Here is a 21,614-nt window from a genome sequence, read left to right as displayed (position 1 = left end):
TAGGCGCCTAACATTGATGATCAGAGGTTTTTTTTATAGATCTTGAAGGCATGTTGCAAGCTGCTGGCACCCCTCATGATATAATATTGGGAGGAGTCTTTCATCTTTTTATGGAATCAGTCCTTTATCATAGAGAAGTAAAAGTGTGTAAGGACCCTAGAGCAACATTGACGCTTCACAGGTTGTGTAAAAATCATGGTCTTGCAGATATTTGGAGACTTCTGAACCCATCTGGTACGGACTATACATTTCTTTCATCAGTCCTTAAGATTTATTCTAGGATAGATTTAAAAAAATATTTAAGTCCCTCATTTCATCTGTTGTTGATTGCTCAGTTGGAAACATATTAGTCTCAGACCATGCCCTGGTGTTGCCACATATGGAGAAAAATAAATCATATATTTGGTGCTTTAATGTATCCCTTTTGCAAAAATCCTTTATTCCAACAAATGTTAAAGGTTGAAATCAGTGTTTATATGGAGGCCAACTGGTCCTCAGTATCCTCTGTGGGCATGGCTTGGGAGGCACTCCATTCCCTCAGTGAAATCAACTGGTGGTGAAATATTTACCTCAGCTATTGATATTAATAATGCTTTTAAAGTATTCTATCTTGATCTTTATAGTTGCACACCTTCATCTACCGATGTAGATATTCGAAACTTTGTGGAACCATTAGAACTCCATTAGAGCTTGGCGAGGTAATTAAGGCCTTGCCTACAGGCAAGGCTCCAGGGCCAGATGGTTTTGCCACTGAATTTTTTAGATCTTATGCTACAGAACTGACTCCACTTTTGTTAGAAGTTTATACGGAATCATTAAAGAATGGAAAGCTTCCACCAACCATGACACAAGCCCGGATTAGTCTGATTCTTAAAAAGAACAAAAATACAAGTGAGTGTAAGAGGGTACCGTCCAATTTTCCTGATCCAGCAAGCCATAAAAATATTGTCAAAAAGTCTGACTAACCGATTAAGTAAAGTTATGACATCTCATATACATACAGATCAGATGGGGCTTATTCAGAGCCGCAGCTCTTATGATAACATTAGGCATTTCATCAATATCATATGGGCAGTGGTGAATGATCAGACTCTGGTCGTGGCCATATCACTTGGATTAATTTCAGATTATTTTACTCTGGATAGGGGCACCTGGAAGAGTTGCCCTCTTTCCCCATAGTTGTTCTGTCTTGCACTGGAACCATTAGCAGCCATGAAAAGAAAAGGGGATGATTTTCTAGGGGTGATGGCGGGAGGTGTGGTGCATAAGATTCTGCTTTACGCAGATTATATTTTATTTTACCCTTCTAGATCTATGCCTTACCTCCACAGAATTTTTAATTCCTTTTTTTCTCAGGATACAGAGTTAAGTGGTCTAAATCCAAAGCTTTGGCTCTTGTTTCCTTGCCAGCTGGCATGAGGCCACATAAGGGCCAGAGTGGCATTAGTCCACCCAGATTTACAGCTGGTCCACCCAATCAAAACTGCAGGAATTTTTTTTTAAATTTCAAATAAAAAACTTGATAGGATCGTGATGAACTGAATTACGTACATTACAAAATTTGTAAATTTGTGTTAAATTGAATGAGTCTTCTTTGTCTTTTTTCTACCCACAATTAGAGTAATATTACATTTATTACAACCCTCAGTGAACAAGCTAAAGGTGAAAGTGAAAAAGAAAATCCTTTGGAAGATAGAACACAAATACAAACTATTATTGAAAATATACGCTGCAAAGAGGTAGAGATGAACTATTAGAAATAATTAGGCTAAGTACACTGCTACACATACACTAATATTTAATTGGACCGCCTTTATCTTTGATTATGGTGCACATTCGTCATGGCATTGTTTCGACAACCTTATGCAATGTCACAACATTTAGTTTTGGCCATGATCTTGTATTGATGACAGGAGATTCGATCCACTCTGTAAAATCTTCTCCAGCACATCCTAAAGAATTTCAATGGGGTTAAGGTCAGGACTCTCTGGTGGCCAATTTATGTGTGAAAATGATTCCTCATGCTCACTGAACCACACTTTTAATGGCAGAGGTGCCCTGCCAGCAGATGGCGCCCTAGGTGTTCGCCTAGAAACAACCCTGAGTGGTACTATGTAAGTTCAAAGTACAAAAGTCAATAAGGCTTGTTACGTGGGTTGTTACATGTTGAAAAACTGCAATGTACAGCTGATGCACTCACAACAGAATGTGTAGGCCAATTAACCTCAAAATGATTTCTTTCTTAAGCAGAACACAAGCAAAGATGTTATAGAAATATCTCAGCATTGTAGGTCCATACAGCAGTCAACAGAGTCCAAAGATTTGAAACTATAAATATTTTATATTAGCTCTAAAACCCAGATAAAGTTAACAAAGTAATCATTAAGTGGTTTAATTCTTGTGTACTGAAGAAATCTAATTGGTTTTGGGTGAGAACAGAAGAAAAGTTTTCACTATATATCTTGAAATTGCAGTCTACAGGAAAGATCACCAATGAGACTGCTAATGTCAAAATGTACAGTAAAAAAAAGATGCTACCTTTATGTGCTTTTTTGAGCTTCAGACTTTTGTACTGTGATTACTTATATTTTTTGGACCTGCAGAGCTGAAATATTTTTCTAAAAATCTTACTTTGTGTTCAGCAGATGAAAGAAAGTTAGACACATCTGGGATGGTGAGTAAATGATGAGAGAATTTTCATTTTTGGTTGAGCTATCCCATTAATTGTTTACTTCCCAAAGATTAGTTAATGATTTATAACCTTCTAAGGAAATTCATATGGATACAATGGGGACAAAGTTTAAATGTCCTTTGTCACTTTACCCAGATTCACCCTATGAATAATTAATCCAAATTATACACACTACTACAAATAGATAGTGGTAACAACAAGACTGCCCTGAGAAATGTAATGATGTTAGACATTTTTAAATGATACCAGTAAATGCTTCTGCTTTGGCAGCCATGAAAAATACTAAAACTAAAATAACTAACTAAAATAATAACAAACTAAACTGAAACTGAGAAAACAAAAACTAAACTAAAACAGACAAAGTGTGAAAACTAACGAAAACTAAAACTAATATGGAATGACAGATTGATATAAAATAGAAATAAAAACGTAATTAAAAATCAAAATCTATAGTAACACTGTTGTTTTGTGATTAATGCACATTCATGCAAGAGGGTAAATGATAATAAATGTATAAGAAATGTCATGTGTGCATACATGTTTAATCTTACTTGAACAATTCTTTGAAGTTTTAAAAATAATACATATACAAATGTATTTAATCATATTTAAGTTGTCATTATCACACTATTAAATACAAATGCTTGACATATTTAATAGATATTTAAAAAAATATAGCCTAACTGAGATATTGTAAGTGGCATTATGTGACCAACTGGACAAGTGTACACAAACACACAAGTCATTTCTTCTCTTTTTACTACTTGTCCAGGGAAAGGGAAACACCTCAAGTAGTGTAATGTTCTTTGCTTCCCAGGATGCCTCCCACTGTGTAACATGTGCACTCAAGCCAGAAAGCACTGACTTTATGTTTTAGGCTCAACAACATATTCCCTTTTATAGCTCGTGGGAACAGCCTCAATGTAAGGGTCACTCAAAGAACAATATGAGGGAAACAGCACAATTGCTTTTTAAAGCACTAAAACAATCATACGAACAATGATTTGAGATAATGAAAAGGCCTATTGGAGTACAATGTGGTAATGAACCAGGGTAGGGACATGAGTATTCATTTTAAATACAATGATATCACCACATTGACTTAATATATTGTCCAAGGGTTTTGCAAATTATTGAGAGTGTCATGAGTTACTGGATATACAGGTATTCTACATGTGAGTACAAAACTAACATAACAATTGACATACTGTAGAAAAAGCCATTAATACATAAGCAAAACCAAGATGATACATATGAACACAGTTCCACATATATTAATTTTATTAAAAAAATTATGGAAAATAATATAATTACTGTAAAAACAATATCAGGAATGTAATATGTATGTTTTAAGTTTAATAAACATTTACAAAATATAGAATAGTTTGAAATCATGGAGCATAAGTGCATCATAAAATCACATTTTAGATAATTAATCAATACCTGATAATTGTGTGTAAAACAACAGTAGCATACATTTTTTACATTAGTTATTGCACTGATATCTTCACCAAAAAAAAACTTACCTGACTTATACATTCTGCACATTTTCTCACACATGATTAGTACTCTGAGAGATGACATCCAATTTCTGTAATAACAGTGCACTGTATCTGTATATTTGTAAGATATGTTCAACAAGATATTGTGTCCTTTACTTTGTGGTTTGTTTGACTATTGATTTATTGTGTCACAGGACAGTTCGATTTTGTCAGTTATAGGAACAAAACTACAAGGTGTCGTATTACTAACTTTTTTGACAATTTTAAAATCTCTCTCTCTTCCTCTTCCTTCAGTTTCTTGATGAAGCTGTCCAAAACAGGCATTTCAAACGTAATATAATGTGCTACCTGAAAGACACGACATATCGCTTTAAAATTTAAAATATTGAAAGTCTTTTAATCAATGATTTTAAATACCAATGTATGTCTCCATATTAACAAAAATGGCAAAGAGATGCCAACTTGCACGTTTGCATCAGCATTTTCAAAACAAACCAATGGGATCAACAATAGAAAGATTTGTACCATTGTTAAGTCTCCTGGATAGGCTTCTAAAATTAGACTTGATATTTAGCATCTGGAAATGACATTGTTGTTTACTGTATCTATATTTGTAAAACATAATGTAAGTTTGTCTGGGGAAGCACTTTCTGAATGACCTTTGAAATGTACAAAAATACTCACATCATATGTAATCTCTTCCCCATGGTCAGTTTCCAGAGTAAATATATTTTCACATTGGCCATGCAGCAGTCAAAATACCAAATTCTATGTTTTAAGCTTAGTTCTCTCTGATGACAAAAGACGAGCAAAAATCTTATATTCTGCATACTCAGTTTGACTCTTATTTCTAGTAAGGGAAACTTAATAAAGTTAACCTTTACCCACTGATATATGGAGTAGATGGAGGACAAACTTCTGCCTTAAATCTGCCTTATTCTCAACATGTAAAAGTACAGAGCAGGGTCGTAATGAGCAGATAAAGATTATTGTATTTATTAGAATTAGACAAAATTTACCCAAAACTTATTAATGAGAACTTGCTGTGTTGTCATAGTTCTGTTCACTCGGACATTAGTCATTGATCCATAGGATGGAGTAAAAAATATGTCCAAAAAGAAAGTAAAAGAGTTAAGCTTCATGTCTTCTATAATTCGTTGTGGATATTAAATCTTTCATAAATGATGTTTTTAAGACAATAAAATAAATACAAATTTACAGATTTCACTCTTAACAAACTCCAGGATGGTCTTAGAAATAATGGCACCTTTATATATAAATTATAATTCTACAATTATAATTCAATAAAATAAAGGTTGCTGTCAAAATTATATATTATAAAATTATAAATTATAACAACAAAAACATTATGAAAAAAACAACAAAAACAAAACAGTTCATTGCTATGTGAGTTTCATATTAATCTTGTGGACTTTATTTAATTTTTCACACTGTTCAATGCTGAAAATAATTATGTAAAATATATGTTCAGTTGAAGCGGTCATGTCATGAGGAATCAAATTTTCCTTGATTCCTCATGATATATGACATATTAGATGTCATTCTACTATAAAGAATAATACATTTGTAAATTTCAGAACTCAATAAAAAAAGCATTCATTGAAACCAAGCTGCAAAAATGCCTCGTTCTCTACTTCTGCGACTTCCCTACATCACTAGGGGGTCTAGTAATTCTCCGCAGTCAGCCTTTATCCCTCTCGGAGGCTTGATTAGCCTGATAAGGTACCGGGTGTGTAGAATCACGACCCGGCCCCGCCCTCCACTCTGCCACATTCATGATCATCTATACAGTGAAAAACGCCTACATTACATCATTGCACCATTGAACCCACCCTTTGTAAACAGAGAAAGAGAGCAGAATAAACAGGCCTAGTGTGGCTGAACTATTCCTGAAAACCAAAGGAAACCCAACTGGACTATTTTGAATTATTTTTGTATATAAACATGCTCTAGACAGATGGATTTGATGGCTGTCATGTACCTCGTACTGCTTTTAAAAGACGCAGTGTCAAGTTACAACTCTGAAAATGAGAAGCCATTCAGTTTCATCAGCTGCTCTGCCTCTTGCTGTTTTGAGAATAAACGTCTTAGTCCATTTTGATATGTTGTAACGTGTACCTCAGTGCAGGATGATACAGTTTATATGTACGTCTTGTTTCTTATTTGCGTGGATTTCTTGTGAGCCAGTCATTATATGATTCAAGCTTTGCAAAAGAAATGTTAATGAAGAATGGGGCAGTTAAAAACACATGGATTCAATAGCAAAACCATGAGTAAACAGTTTAATTCATGAATGTTTTGACTGTTTGATCGTTTATGGTGCTGAATGTTATGGTTGAGATGAACAGTTAAAATGCAATGTGTTGGAGATGTGTTATGTGTGAAACCTGAAAATTTGTTTTATAAAGTTGTGAAGATTGTTCATACACTTCAGATTGAGTTTCAAATATGGCTGTATTTGAGGAGCTGCACAATAATAGCAATCATAACAGTGGGCATTTACATTAAAGTTTGAAGGAGGTGCTTAGGCCAAAAGGGGCATTTCATTAAGAGGGCCAGAGACAGGGTGGAAAATTATCATGTATTACTAGATTATGAATATTTTGGTGCAAAATAGTTCAACAAAATTATCAGATATACACACATATATATATATATATATATATATATATATATATATATATATATATATATATATATATTAAGAGTATGTCATGACCCCTTTAAGCAAAGCACATGGAGCATATTCATAGTGTAATTGAATGTGAAATCATTCTGTTCAAAGGGTGATACATAATTTTAATAAATAAATAAATTTACATAAAATAGGTAAAGATGACCTTTGGCTGAATTTAAAATAAAAATGTATTGCCAATCCAAACTAGGATGCTTATCGTATCATTACATTTACATTCCCATTTATTCATTTGGCAGACTCTTTTTTTTTCAAAGCGACTTACAAAAGAGGAATAATACAGCATAAGCAATTAAATCTTAAGGAGACAGTGGTACGAAAAGTGCTGCATTACAAAGTTTCACTAGCATCAGAATAGTAGTACCAAGACAGATTAGAGTAATATATATATATATATATATATATATATATATATATATATATATATATATATATTTGTTATTTTATTAGATTTTTTTTTAGTGAATGGTTAAGTGCTCATAGAAAAGATGTGGTTTTAGCTGTTTTCTGAAGACAGAGAGCGAGTCTGCTTGGAGTCTGGATAAAGTTGGGAAGGTGATTCTACCAACATGGTACAGCGAAACCGAAAGTCCAGGAAAAGTATTTTGGTGCCTGTAAAGCAGTTTAATGGAAAGGAGGAGGCGAGAACCGGCTTATAAATAATAGTTTAATGAAGAAATAAACCAAAAGACACAAACGGAAAGCTGCCCGTAAATGTTCTCTCTCTGTCGCACCACCATCTGCAGTCGGCCTTTATCCCTCTCGGAGGCTTGATTAGCCTAATAAGGGGCTGGGTGTGTAAAATCATGACTGGCTCGCCCTCTACCCTGTCACATTCCTCCCTTGTTCTCTCAGGCCGGGGAGCCCCCGGCATGACGTACACCCCCCTTCCCTGGGGGAGGGTGTTTCTTATGCCCCGTCTGCCGGCAGGTCATCCACGCCTTCCTCAATCTGGGAGTGGACAGGGGGAGGGAAACAATAATGAAAAATAGGGGAGTACTCCCTGTAACAGTGCAGTACCCCCCAACAAAAAGTAAATGAAAAATTTAAAAGAGAGGGAAAGGGCCAATGCAGAGCGGCAGTGGGAGAGAGAGAGAGAGAGAGAGAGAGAGAGGAGAGAGAGAGAGAAAGAAAGAACACTCGCCGGTTCTCCAATATACCGTAGCTTGGTCCTCGGCCACTCCTCCACCCTCTATCGGACGACTAGCCGCACTTCCCTGGGCGGATCGAAGGCAATCCTCCAGCACCTGGTGGACGAATGCCCCGCCGCGTTATCAGGGAACAGAAGGGGTCTCCCCCGCCCCTAGCAGCGCTTCTCCTGCTCCATGTGATTGGCAGTGAGCCCCTCCCCGCGAACCGACTTGACAATATAAATAATAGTTTAATGAAGAAATAAACCAAAAGACACACATAGGACGGACAGCTGCCCGTAAATGATCTCTCTCTCTCTCACACCACCATCCGCAGTTGGCCTTTATCCCTACCGGAGGCTTGATTAGCCTGATAAGGGGCTGGGTGTGTAAAATCACGACCCGGCCCTACTCCGTCACAGTGGCTCTTTGTGTTGGTACAACAGGGCACCACTCATAAGCCGACTGCAGGCTTCTGGTGGAAATGTAGCTCTGTAGAAATTATTAGGGATGCTGGAGCAGACCCAGTGACAGTTCTGTATGACAGCAACAGAGCTTTGAATTTGATATGTGCATCAACCAGCAGCCAGTTAAGAAAAACAAGAAGTGGTGTAACATGCACTCTCTTTGGTTCATTAGTCAAGTCAAGTCAAGTCAAGTGGTTTTTATTGTCGTTTCAACCATATACAGTTAGTACAGTACACAGCAAAACGAGACAACGTTCCTCCAGGACCATGGTGCTACATAAAAACAACAAAGGACCAACATAGGACCACATGAGACTACACAACGAAATAAAATACCTATATAAACTACCTATATAAAGTGCACGTGCAAACATGTGCAAAAAGTACAGGACAGTACAACAAATTACTGACAATGAACAGGACAATAGACAGTGCAGCGCCGACCAGTACTCAGTAGTGCAAAAAGATGACAGTTTCTAAAAATGTAAACATAACATACTATGAGATAATATTCTATGCACATAGCAGTTATTGAGGTAGCAGACAGTTATAAAGTGACAGTAATTAAAGTGCAACTCAGGACACGTGTGTGTCAAACCAGTCTCTGAGTATTGAGGAGTCTGATGGCTTGGGGAAGAAGCTGTTACACAGTCTGGCCGTGAGGGCCCGAATGCTTCGGTACCTCTTGCCAGACGGGAGGAGGGTAAAGAGTTTGTGTGAGGGGTGTGTGGGGTCGTCCACAATGCTGGTTGCTTTGCGGATACAGTGTTTTTTGTAAATGTCTTTGATGGAGGGAAGAGAGACCCCAATGATCTTCTCAGCTGTCCTCACTATCCTCTGCAGGGCTTTGCGGTCCGAAGCGGTGCAAGTCCCAAACCAGGCAGTGATGCAGCTGCTCAGGATGCTCTCAATAGTCCCTCTATAGAATGTAGTGAGGATGGGGGTTGGGAGATGTGCTTTCCTCAGACTTCGAAGAAAGTAGAGGCAGCTGCTGGGCTTTCTTGGTGATAGAGCTGGTGTTGAGGGACCAGGTGAGGTTCTCCGCCAGGTGAACACCAAGAAATTTGGTGCTCTTGACAATCTCCACAGAGGAGCCGTCGATGTTCAGCGGAGTGTGTTCACCTTGTGCTCTCCTAAAGTCAACAACCATCTCTTTTGTTTTGTCGACATTCAGGGACAGGTTGTTGGCTCTACACCAGTTCGTCAGCAGCTGCACCTCCTCTCTGTATGCTGACTCGTTGTTCTTGCTGATGAGACCCACCACGGTCGTGTCATCGGCGAACTTGATGATGTGATTCGAGCTGTGCATTGCTGCACAGTCGTGAGTCAGCAGAGTGAACAGCAGTGGACTGAGCACACAGCCCTGGGGGCCCCAGTGCTCAGTGTGGTGGTGGTGGAGATGCTGTTCCCGATCCGGACTGACTGAGGTCTCCCAGTCAGGAAGTCCAGGATCCAGTTGCAGAGGGATGTGTCCAGGCCCAGCAGGTTCAGCTTTCCAATCAGGTGCTGGGGAATGATTGTGTTGAATGCTGAGCTGAAATCTATGAACAGCATTCGAACGTATGAGTCCTTATTGTCTAGGTGGGTGAGGGCCAGATGGAGGGTTGTGGTGATGGCATCGTCCGTTGAGCGGTTTGAACGATCACGCAAACTGCAGTGGGTCTAGTGAGGGGGCAGCTGGGTCTTAATCTGCCTCATGACGAGCCTCTCGAAGCACTTCATGATGATGGGTGTAAGTCGCGACGGGGCGGTAGTCGTTGAGGCAGGACACTGAAGACTTCTTTGGCATGGGGATGATGGTGGTGGCCTTGAAGCACGTTGGAACAACGGCGCTGCTCAGAGAGATGTTGAAGATGTCGGTAAGAACATCTGCTAGCTGGTCTGCACATCCTCTGAGCACTCTGCCAGGAATGTTGTCTGGTCCAGCAGCCTTCCGTGGGTTGACTCTACGTAGAGTTTTCCTCACATCTGCCGTGGTAAGACAGAGCACCTGGTGCGTTGGGAGGAGGGTGGACTTCCTCGCCATCACGTCGTTCTGCACTTCAAACCGAGCGTAGAAGTCGTTCAGCGCATATGGAAGGGAGGCATCTTTGTCACAGGCAACTGATGTTGTCCTGTAGTTGGTGATGGCCTGGATGCCCTGCCACATGCGCCGCGTGTCACCGCTGTCCTGGAAGTGACTGTGGATTCTCTGGGCGTGTCGCGGCTTTGCCTCTCTGATTGCCCGTGACAGTTTGGCCCTAGCTGTTCTTAGGGCTGCCTTATCGCCTGCTCTGAAGGCGGAGTCTCGGGACCTCAGCAGCGTGCGCACCTCCGCAGTCATCCACGGCTTCTGGTTGGAGCGTGTGGTGATGGTCTTGGAGAAAGTGACATCATCAATGCACTTGCTGATGTAGCTGGTCACTGATGCTGTGTATTCCTCCAAGTTGGTAGAATCGCCATATGTTGCAGCCTCCCTGAACATGTGCCAGTCAGTACACTCAAAACAGTCCTGAAGAGCAGAGATGGCTCCTGCTGGCCAGGTTTTCACCTGCTTCTGAAGCGGTTTTGTGCGTCTGACGAGCCGGTCTGTATGCTGGAATTAACATAACAGAGATGTGGTCTGAGTAGCCGAGGTGGGGCGGGGCTCCGCCCGCACGCGCCTGGGATGTTTGTGTAAACAAGATCAAGCGCGTTCAGCCCTCTCGTTGCAAAGTCCACATACTGATGGAATTTAGGGAGCACTGTCTTGAGATTTGCATGGTTGAAATCTCCGGCGACAATAAACAGTCCGTCGGGGTGAGCGTTCTGCAGTTCAGCTCATAGCCCCATACAGTTCACAGAGCGCTTCCTTAGCTTTAGGCTGGGGGAATGTAAACTCGGTTATGCAAACAGTGGTGAATTTCCGTGGTAGATAAAAAGGTCTGCATCTAACAGTCACAAGCTCCAACAGCGATGAACAGTAACTAGAGACTAACATAGAGTTCTTGCACCATTCTGTGTTGATGTAAACACACAAGCCACCACCGCGAGTCTTACCGCAGAGAGCTGTATTTCTGTCGGCACGAAACGAGGCGAGCCCGTCTAGCTGAATGGCGGCATCCGAACTCTGTCGCTGAGCCACGTCTCCGTGAAAACAAAGACGCAGCAGTCTCTAAACTCACGCTGCGTAGCCTGCTGGAGTCGGATATAGTCCAGTTTATTGTCCAGGAGCAAACATTTGAGAGCAGGATAGACGGGAGAGCCGGCCGGCTTGGGTTTGTTTTTAGCCTAGCATGGACCCCGCCCTCTTTCCGCGCTTCGCTTTCTCGCACACTGCTTACGACGTCCTCTCCCCGGCCACCGGCATCAGGCGACGCCGAGGGCTGGAGGCCTGGTCTCCGCAGCAAGCCGAGTACGCGTAGCGCCTCCTGCAGGTCATCATGCAGCTTGGTTTTTGCATGATTCTTATATTTGAGTAGTGTCTGGCGATGGTAGACACGAACACTGGTTGCTCCGATGTCCATGTGTTGCAAAAGTCGGGCTTTTTTAACAAAAATAGCACCGTTGTGGATCCGGAGTGGCCGCTGCGTGCTACCGCGCCGCCATCTTGGATTAAAGACCAGACGTATAATTTGCAGGGGCCTGATTGCGCATACAGGAAGGCCTGCAATGAGAGCGTTAAAGTAGTCCAGTCAAGTTATGGCAAGTGACTGAAAAAGAAGTTGTGTGGCATGCTCAGAGAGGAAGGGTCTTATTTTCCTGATATTGTACAGTAGAGTGTCACTACATGATCCTGCTGTCTTTGAGATGTGGTCTGTGAAACTGAGTTGGTTATCGATGGTTACCCTTAGATTTCTAGCCATTTTGGAATGCGTTACTGTAGTTGAACCCAGCTGCACGCTTATGTCATGTCAGTGAGCACACACACTTTAAACGATGCAAGTTCAACACAGTACAACACAGAAAACAAACAGCACAAGTCTAGCAATACCTGTATATACTACTCAAACAGAGTGAAACAATTAAATAAACATACATGCAACTGCAGACTCTTGTAGATAGATCACATCATTACTTGCTGCTTTGGTTTGCAAAGCATTCAAAACCCATGCAAAGAAACTTCTCCACATCTGCGAAGAGATCTTTGCAGCCAGGCTAACCTATATGACCTTTCAGGGACTTAATGAGAGGGGGAAGTGACATGCATTACTAAAACATATGTTCTGCCAAGGGGAACGCCTGTACAGGAAAACACTGCCTCTCAGCACCTGCATCCATCTCACAAGACTGATGTACAACATGAACACTTGGATGACGGACACTTCCCCTCACAGATGCTGCTGCGGCACTTTATGAGAGCACTAAGCCCCTTGCCTGGCACAACGCGTTCTTTCTTTCAATGTGCACTATTGTGCTATTGTCCTGAGCTTGGAGCAATGACAAGTTCCAACTCATCCTTACCTTCAGTCTGAGATGCTGCCTTAGTTTTCTCTAAGTGAAAGGTTTATAGATAGTTTCATAATAGCATCTTATAATATAAAATAAACTTCTTAACACTAAAGTTATTTAAATGACTTTGTGATTGTAAAAATGGCCATTGATGGAGAAGCTGTGTCATTTTAACCTCTGTGAATCAGCAGAGTTGTGGATTTTGTATCTTCTTTTGAACTTCATGAACCTTGCATCACTTCTCATTCTCAACAATGGAGGAACAACCTCCTCAGCACTATATTCATCCACACCTGCAGAAGAAGAGCCAGCAGAGAGAGACATGAGCAATAGTGATAATCTGGTACAGACCTGTTCATAATTGCTGTTCCTTGCACTTTGCTTTATAAACATGGTAATAAAAATGATGCTTAACCCATTTAATTTTCCTAAGATTGGGTTTAATCTGTGTGTTTAATCATTTGCCAGATGTTCAAGCATTCAGACTTTGATTTAACACTGATAGCACAGATCTGAAAACATTTATTTCCAGGATGTCGAAATCAAAAACAAAGAGCAAAGACAATGTTAATGAGGAAGTAGCAGCTATTTAGGGTAAGCCAATTTAGGGTAGAAATGAAAACAAAAACATAAACAAACATAATGATACAACATGTAGTTATGCATTTAGTTTAAAGATTATGACATTAAAAAACCTCCAACGTTGAAAAGGGTATGAAATATGCATAATTTGCCTTAAAAAGACTAACTAGAATATATTGTAAAAACAAAAAACAACAACAAAAAACTTCTGATTAATCTTAAAAATTTATCATTTTGTTACTTTATAATTAGTAAAATTGATTTGTACTCTTATCAATTATGATCTACTATTACAATTATTATCTAATAATGGTTACATGCTAAATCTTTTTGCTCAGAATATAATATAAAATCAAGGTCACTGCAGCTTTGCACATGATACAAAGAGCTGATTATAATTTCCATGACACAGGTGTGTGCTGCACGTGAGACTAGAGGAGCCCAGGCTTCTAATTAAACATTTCCTCTGTGGGTAAAAAAAAACACCACCACACATGATCAGCTTTCAACCAGTTAACATGTGTCAGTAAATTTTCTCAAAACAAAACCCTTTGAACAATGACCATGGGTCAACAGCACCTATTATAACTTTTATTAATATATGTATTATTGTGTTAGTAGAAAGGGTTCAATGCCCTGTGAAACATATCCTAGCTGTCAGTATGGTGCCTGATTTCTTACATGGAATTGACCCTTTTAACTTCTTAATAGTCAAAAAGAAAAACACTGAGTGCATCAAAAAGATGTTGAATATCAAATAAAAGTATTAATTTGTTTAAAATAAATCAATAAATAAACTGGCCTATATATGCCTTGATATGCCAGTGACTCAATTACTGTGATGAGAGAAACAGATTTAAGTCCTAATGAAGGAAACATACACACATCTAGGTGTGGTGTCGCAGGGTTCAGGCTGTTTCACCCACCAGCTGGACTTTGAGTTCCCCGACCTCCAAGCTCCTAAGCAGCCATAGTAAAACCGCTCATTGTCATCATGCATTTGGAATCTTATTGGCCTCTTCATGCCCCAGGAGATGTTGAGTAAACCCTCCACGATCAGCTCGCCCTCTTCCTGCAGCGATACAATAAACTCTTTTGTCAGGTGGAGGATATCCTGCTGGCTTGTGTCTGAGCTCTGTTTCGAGTGCACAGTACGTGCTAGAAAGGCAGTTGTAGACACCAGATATTCAATTGGAGGCAGTGAAGTTATGGAATATCACTTTGGGAGGAGTACAATACAGCAGACATACGTGAAGTCATATTAGGAGTTTGATTTTGAACAATGATGTGAAAATGCATAATATGTTACTTAACAAACTTCAAATGCACAATTCACAGTAGAAACTGGATCATACTCTTATTATCTACTAAAGATGTTTGCAAAAATCTTTATGTTTATTACTGTAATGTAGATAAGATTTACTTTGATTGTATAATTAAACTGTATAATCTTATACACCTTCCCTATTTCTTTACTTTAGCAGTCTTTTTTCTCTCTTTTCAGCACTGTGGATGGATGGATGGATGGACGGACGGACGGACGGACGGACGGACGGACGGACGGACGGACAGACAGACAGACAGACAGACAGATAGATAGATAGATAGATAGATAGATAGATAGATAGATAGATAGATTGATAGATCTTTTCAGACAGAAACGTGCCACTAAGCCTTAATCCTATCATCAACCAAGTCAACAAAGTAGATAAGTCTCTTCCGTTCTCATGCAAAGAACAATATTGTCTGACTGCATCTCACAGAACCAAATATACCACTGAGATTAAACCGCAAATTCCAGGACAACACTTAAAATAGCAGGTTGTAGCAGATCTCTGTCTATCCTGGTGTAACAGTGTCTGCTTATGTAGGTTTTAAGGATTTACCCTAATATGTTGAGCACCTTTATAGCTCTTCCTCTCTGTTTTTAGCAAATGTGTGCTATGGGCTAAGGTGAAAAAAAAAAAAAAAAAACGTGTACAATTCACATATTATCTTATTACTATGGCTGTGTTTTGACTTAAAACCTAGAGTGTTACTTGGATTCAAATAACCACAAAAAAGTTTTACTATAAAATTTTCTATGGTAGCATTTACATTCAGTAATAATAAAGTTAGAAGGTATTTGATGCATAGTCGATGCATAATGTGTTCATGAACCTTTTTTAATCACTGTTTTTACAGATTAACCTATATTAGGTAAACATTTACATTAAGGTATAAGGCAAAGTGTATATTTCTTTTAAGTTTTACACAATTTTTAATCATATTTTTGCCTTAATCTTAAATGCTCCTGTGGTTAAACAAATTACATTTTCAAAAGAACAAATCCTACATAAAGTCTCTCAATTAATGTGAGCTCAATAAAGCTACATGTATAATTTGTATAAAATAATTTATAATAGATTAAAATTGTTTTAGATGAAGTATGGCATGTCATACTGCAGGACATGTCAACTTCTGTAAGTAATGTGAACTACCCAAAGACATTTGCCAACATCTAATTTTAAACCCAAGATCATTAATCCACAATCTTCAGTTATCTCAGTACTCTATACGAAAAATATTTTATTCTTCAGTCAAACCAAAACAACCACATGTTACGCAACTGTAGAATTCTTAACTAGCCCTGATTATTAAACCCTGAAGACTTCTTTAACTCATAATCATTCACCACAGTCACATAGTAAGACATTAGGTCAGAGTTGCAGCCCACCAGACTTTTCCCCAATGGTTCTCTGAGGACCTGCTCTTCTACAGATACCTGCGACTGAAATTAAATTGAAATGGTGTTGGCAGCTTTTGAGTGAGAGTGGTCAAGTGTTATCTAGGTGGAGGGCCAAGTGCTCCCAGGGCCTCATTGTTACTGCAATGTAAACATTTCAGGTCAGCTGTGGCGGGGTCCCATTTGTCAGCTTCCTCTCTACTCTCCGTACAGCACACACACACTTCCTGCCAGGCATGCAAGGTTAGAGCATAGCTAAATTTAGTGCCATTAGCCTTGGCTTACAGTCTTCATCTGCTGTAGCTTTATAAAAGCCACTGAGCTGCCTCTTTACCAGATCATACCAAACAGAATTCAGTTGGGGATATAACCTGAGCACAAGAATCATCACTTTGCTATTTTACACCAGTGTCATCCTACAGGATTATATTACAGGTAAATTTGTGGTTAGTAGAATTATATTTGAGTTACTCAATGTGTTCATAATAACTAAATGTTTTTTGACCCTCAAAATCATGATAATGCAAAACACATATAAAAAAATGCTTGATATGTTAACATCTAAATAAATGGTATCAGTCAAATACAAATATGATTTAATATGGCTGTATCAGCCTGAATATATTAGGATCATTTTTAAGGGTCAGTTCAGGTAGAAATACAGTAGCTCCTTAAGGTGCACTAACAACTGCATGTTACCACTGTTTTACAGTGTACAGAATGCAGAAATAACTGACATTCACTCTTATCTTTTTCCAGGATGAAACCCAGAAGATTACTACTGTCTGTGGCTCCTCTACCAACAATAACAGAGACACACGAGGACCTCTCTCAGTCCCTGGAAGAATATGTGAACTCCATCAAAGAGCTTGCACAGCCTGCCTGTGGCCCATTGAGGATACCCAGGACTCAAAGACCTCGCCTCTTTTCGAAGCCCCTTGGTAAACACGCCGGCTCTTCCTCCATGCCACGCAGTGCTTCCCGGACTCTGCAGTCCCGCCGTGCTTCCCTTGGTCTGGACGAGATCACGCTGAGGTTCAGCAGTCAGATGGACTGTGGTGCTAAAGATCCACTGGATTGGTTGTTTGGACAGACACAGTTAAAATCACATGGAGAGGATTTGTGGAGGACTGAGAGTGCACCTGCTGCTTTGTGGATGCTCTAATGAGCCAAAGCTTAATGGCATTCTTAAAGGATCACTGAAACTCATTTTGATGGATCAATGCAAAGAGGGATATCATGAATTGAACTTCTTTTATTTATTGTCTGAATGGGAGTTTTGTACCAATGTTTACATGCTGTGAAATGTTCCTTTTTCTTACACTGTTTTTTTTTTCTTTCTTTTTTTTCATAAATAAATATCAGAACGTGATTCCACTTGGAATCTACATAAATAAGTTTGTCTTATTTTATCAATCAATCAATCAATCAATCTATCTATCTATCTATCTATCTATCTATCTATCTATCTATCTATCTATCTATCTATCTATCTATCTATCTATCTATCTATCTATCTATCTATCTATCTATCTATCTATCTATCTATCTATCTATCTATCTATCTATCTATCTATCTATCTATCTATCGAAAGAGAAAAGACCTCCCTGCATAAAATATATACACAAACTCTGAGGATTGAGCTCTATTAATAGTATGTATGATGGGTAAAAAGGGGGAGAACATAATAATAATTAAAAATACAAATACAATTTTTAAATAATCACAATTTAAAACATTGGATGGCATAGTTTGTCAAATGCTGACAAATGCCACCCATTTCTGAAATAAAGCTTGTTGTACATTTTCTCTGTGACTGGCCAATACTAGGATACTGTACGTCTCAAATGCAGTTAAAACGATCCTAGAGACTAAACACACAATAGTAATGTTCTTTTTGTGGTTGGAGCATGTTTACCTCCCAGAAAGACATGAGGGGGGAAAGTCATTATGAAGCTACAGCGACCTGTGTTGGATTTTACAGCACCTGTTGAACGTCACAGGCAGAGGGCGTCAAATGGCCGTTCTGATGCGTGTTCAGCTGTTACTGGTTAAAAGGGATAGTTCACCCAAAATTTATTTACATATTTAAAATAATTATTTACTCAACTTCATGCCATCCCAGATGTGTATGACCTTATTCTGCTAAACACAAACAATGATTTTTTTGGAAAATGTCTTAGCCCTGTAGGCTATATCAATTCAATGCAAGTGAATAGTTGCCAGAAATTTTATGTTGCCAAAAATTCGATATGATAGGTGTGGTTAAGAAACAGTTCAATATTTAAGTATTTTTTGTACTTTAAATCTCCACCTTCACGTCAATATTATTTTTATTTTATTTTTTTGGCGATTCACATTCTTTGTGTATATCGTCCCCTACTGGGCAGAAAGGAGAATTTATAGTAAATAAAGAACTTAAATATGTATCTATTTCTTACCCAGACAAGGCTTCTGAAGATATGGATTTAACCACTGGAGTTTTTTGGATTACTTTTATGCTGCCGTTATGTGCTTTTTGGACCTTCAAAGTTCTGGCTACCATTTATTTGCATTGTATGCACCTACAGATCTGAGATATTCTTCTAAAAATCTTCGTTTGTGTTTAGCAGAAGAAAGAAAGTCATGAACATCTGGGATGGCATGAGAAAATGATTGAAGAAATTTCATTTTTGGGTAAACTATCCCTTTAATATTGAAAATTCTTTCTCAAGTGTTAGCATCATGAATCAATCAGAAATATATTACAATTTGTTATTTTTGAGTTTTGACTAATGTTAGTTATATGTATAAGATGGTTAGTGATCAATCTAAAACTGACTAGCTATGGGTTAATTTGAAAATGTGATCTTGCTCTTAAATGTTTTCTAATATAGTAAAATCAACACTGTCTGCATGCCAAACAAAACCCTTGTCCCTGTAATAACTGTGCTGCAATTGGCTTTTTGGACAAAAGTGACTGCTAAATGTTTAGGCTACTGTCCTCACAGCTTACAGATTCTCACACACTGCTGGCACAGCCTCCTGCTACTCCAGTCCATCCCAGTTTATCCAGACTTTCCCTTTTTTAAACCTCACTTTATATCTGCCATTTCCTCAATGAAGGTGCGCAGCGCTTTTGGCCGGGAGAGCAGAGTAAAAGCGGGACCGGTCTCACTAATCTGATGAACCTGCTCCGAGCTTGCGGCGTGCTGTCCCGAGGTTAACACAGTGTGAGTTGCGTGCGAGTGCGACCTATTTGAATTTGACATAGAATTCTCTGTTATAATCCCATCTGAAATGAGACGCGTAAAAACTATGTGCTGAAGCTAGTTGAAACCAGATTAAACAGCCCATCATATTAAACTACAATGACGAGGTAAACAGGAAAACATTGTTCCCTTTACAAAAAGCTTCACTACGATGTTGCGCTGCTAAGCACTACGGGGAACAGCTTTAGCTGTGAGCCGAGCTGAATAATGTGTGGAACACGTCAATGAACATTGACCGGAATTTATAGCCTCGGCTGATGTAATCATTAGATGCACCTGAGGCCAGGCTATAAATGAATACGTCACCAGGTGTCGTCAGAAACTCTTTTTTCAGAGCGATTCTGTTTCTGTGTGTTTCACAAACCCTGTCAAAACTTTCTTTCCTCTGTTAGAAGTTAGAATCAGTTAGGCAGTGTGCAGTGAACATTGTTCTCTTCTGTTCAGCCCCCCATTCCCGCCACCTCTTGGTGTTTCGGGTTGCAGAGGCTTCCATCAAAATTGGGTGTTTTCGCTGTTCCTGCATCTTATTCAGGACGCGAAACACCCGACAACCCCTCAACAGGAAGTGTTAAAATATAATACCCATCTCAGAGATCCTGGCAGCGTGGAAACTCCTGCCGGATATATTCTTTTCTGTGGGTCTTATAAGGGCGTCAGGATTTAATTCACTCGCCGCTTTTCCATGTTTCAATGGCGTGTTCTCACTACCGTAAACCGGATTTCTTTTTTTGTAAAAACAAAAACTCATTCTCCTGGTTAAAGGGGCCATGGTATGTGTTCCCCTTCCAGAGAGAGAGTTAGGTTATTACACTAAATACTTCCCGTTACCCATGGAGGGTGAGGGGTGGCGTCTGGCTTAGATCTTAAAGCTTGAACTACCCGTGGGTGTTCAAGTCCAAGATGATGCCTGTCAAGACGGTCGTGTCTCAAGCCCTACAACTCGTTTGGCTGGTCACCATCGATCTTATGACGCACTTCTATACTTCATTTAGAAGTTCTGCCACAACATGGAAAGTTCCTGAGGTTCACTTCCGGAGGCGAAGTCTTCCAGGGTCAGGTTCTTTCACTCAGCCTAGCCCTTTTTACCCGCACATTCACAATGCATGATGTAGCGCTGGCTCCTTGAGACTCCGGGGCATCTGCATTCTGAATTATGTAGACGACTGGCTGATCCTAGCGCGGTTCCAGGAACTGGCAGTTCAGCACAGGGACATCGTCTTAGCTCATCTGTTTCTCTGGGGTTGAGGCTAAACGCCAAGAAAAGCGTCCTCTCTCCCACTCAGAACACTGTCTATCAGGGCATCGTATGGAGTTCAATCTCAATGCGGGCACAACTGTCTCCCGCTAGGATTGAGTCCATTTAGATCACCCTGAGCAAAGTCAGGCTAGGTCAAGGTTGCACTGTTATCAGTATCAATGATTTCCAGGTCTCAGTGATCCCTCTGGACCTTCTGCTCATGAGACCGTGGGCGGGGTAGCGGCCTTAAGTGGTCGTCCAGCTTAAGGGGATAGGAGGGTCGTCAGCTCGGTTGTCACAGTCACTGTCTCGGGTTGATGGCTGTATTTCTGGCCCTGAAATACCTCCTCCTGAGGCTGCCATGTCTTGGTGCGGGTGGACAATGCAGCGGTAGCCTCTTACATAAATCATCAAGGAGACCCACGTTCTTGTCAGCTGTATTTCTGACACGTTGGTTTCTCCTTAGGGCCCAGGGCAAGCTCCTGTCACTCAGGTCAATTATATCCCTGGATGCCCGTATATGGGAGCAGATTTACGGTCCAGACAGAAAATACCAGCGGGGAGTTAAGAACTCCACCCTAAGGTAGTAGTTGCCCAGAGTTAAGCCAGCAAGGGTTTTTGCCTCTTACTGATAGCACCAGCTGGCCGAACAGGGCTTAGTTCTCGGAGCTAATCACTTCCCTCGACGGCTCGCCTTTGGCGATGCCGAACAGGAAGGATCTTCTGTCTCAGGCACAGGGCAATATTTCATCCCTGCCCCAAATTGTGGAATCTTTCATGTTTGGCCCCTAAGGGTACCAACTGAGGAACACAGGGCTCTCTCCTGAGGTTATCGAGACCTTTTTAAATGACAGGCTTTTTCCACTTGGAACAAGTTTGGGTGAGATCTTAGGGCAGAAGA

At 39.9% G+C, this 21,614-nt stretch overlaps 1 pseudogene; it reads right to left on the bottom strand.

Annotated features, from left to right (window-relative positions):
* Positions 1–3,227: 3,227 nt before the first annotated feature.
* On the bottom strand, positions 3,228–14,759 carry LOC127660330 (ras association domain-containing protein 4-like; annotated as a pseudogene).
* Positions 14,760–21,614: the final 6,855 nt, after the last annotated feature.

Source organism: Xyrauchen texanus, chromosome 20 (genome assembly GCF_025860055.1).
Source record: "Xyrauchen texanus isolate HMW12.3.18 chromosome 20, RBS_HiC_50CHRs, whole genome shotgun sequence".
NCBI lineage: Eukaryota > Metazoa > Chordata > Actinopteri > Cypriniformes > Catostomidae > Xyrauchen > Xyrauchen texanus.
The sequence above is the reverse complement of the archived record's forward strand: the minus strand, read 5'-3'. Positions and strand labels throughout refer to the sequence as shown.